Here is a 1,643-nt window from a genome sequence, read left to right on the forward strand (position 1 = left end):
GATAAGCTGGTCACGGCTTTCTTAGCCAAGTTCTTTCCTCCACAAAAGTTGAGCAAACTTAGAGTAGATGTTCAAACCTTCAGACAAAAAGAAGGTGAGTCCCTCTATGAAGCTTGGGAAAGATACAAACAGTTGACCAAAAAGTGTCCTTCTGACATGCTTTCAGAATGGACCATCCTGGATATATTCTATGATGGTCTGTCTGAGTTATTAAAGATGTCATTGGATACTTCTGCAGGTGGATCCATTCACCTAAAGAAAACGCCTGCAGAAGCTCAAGAACTCATTGACATGGTTGCAAATAACCAGTTCATGTACACTTCTGAAAGGAATCCTGTGAGTAATGGGACGCCTATGAAGAAGGGAGTTCTTGAAGTTGATACTTTGAATGCCATATTGGCTCAGAATAAAATATTGACCCAGCAAGTCAATATGATTTCCCAGAGTCTGAATGGAATGCAAGCTGCATCCAACAGTACTCAAGAGGCATCTTCTGAAGAAGAAGCTTATGATCCTGAGAACCCTGCAATAGCAGAGGTGAATTACTTAGGTGAACCTTATGGAAACACCTATAACTCATCATGGAGAAATCATCCAAATTTCTCATGGAAGGATCAAAAGCCTCAATAAGGCTTTAATAATGGTGGAAGAAATAGGTTTAGCAATAGCAAGCCTTTTCCATCATCCACTCAGCAACAGACAGAGAATTCTGAGCAGAATCCATCTAGCTTAGCAAACTTAGTCTCTGATCTATCTAAGGCTACTGTGAGTTTCATGAATGAAACAAGGTCTTCCATTAGAAATTTGGAAGCACAAGTGGGCCAGCTGAGTAAAAGGATCACTGAAATCCCTCCTAGTACTCTCCCAAGCAATACAGAAGAGAATCTAAAAGGAGAGTGCAAGGCCATTGACATAAGCATCATGGCCGAACCTGTAAGGGAAGGAGAGGACGTGAATCCCAAGGAGAAAGACCTCCTGGGACGTCCAGTGATCAATAAGGAGTTTCCCTCTAAGGAACCAAAGGAATCTAAGGCTCATCTAGAGACCATAGAGATTCCATTAAACCTCCTTATGCCATTCATGAGCTCTGATGAGTATTCCTCTTCTGAAGAGAATGAGGATGTTACTGAAGAGCAAGCTGCCAAGTTCCTTGGTGCAATCATGAAGCTAAATGCCAAATTATTTGGTATTGACACTTGGAAAGATGAACCTCCCTTGTTCACCAATGAACTAAGTGATCTGGATCAATTGACACTGCCTCAGAAGAGACAGGATCCTGGAAAGTTCATAATACCTTGTACCATAGGCACCATGATCTTTAAGGCTCTGTGTGACCTTGGTTCAGGAATAAACCTCATGCCCCTCTCTGTAATAGAGAAACTGGGAATCTATGGGGTGCAGGCTGCTAAAATCTCATTAGAGATGGCAGACAATTCAAGAAAACAGGCTTATGGACAAGTAGAGGACGTGTTAGTAAAGGTTGAAGGCCTTTACATCCCTGCTGATTTCATAGTCCTGGATACTAGAAAGGAAGAGGATGAATCCATCATCCTAGGAAGACATTTCCTGGCCACAGCAAGAGCTGTGATTGATGTGGACAGAGGAGAATTGATCCTTCAATTAAATAAGGACAACCTTGTGTT

Source organism: Arachis ipaensis, chromosome B01, assembly GCF_000816755.2.
Source record: "Arachis ipaensis cultivar K30076 chromosome B01, Araip1.1, whole genome shotgun sequence".
Taxonomy (NCBI): Eukaryota; Viridiplantae; Streptophyta; class Magnoliopsida; order Fabales; family Fabaceae; genus Arachis; species Arachis ipaensis.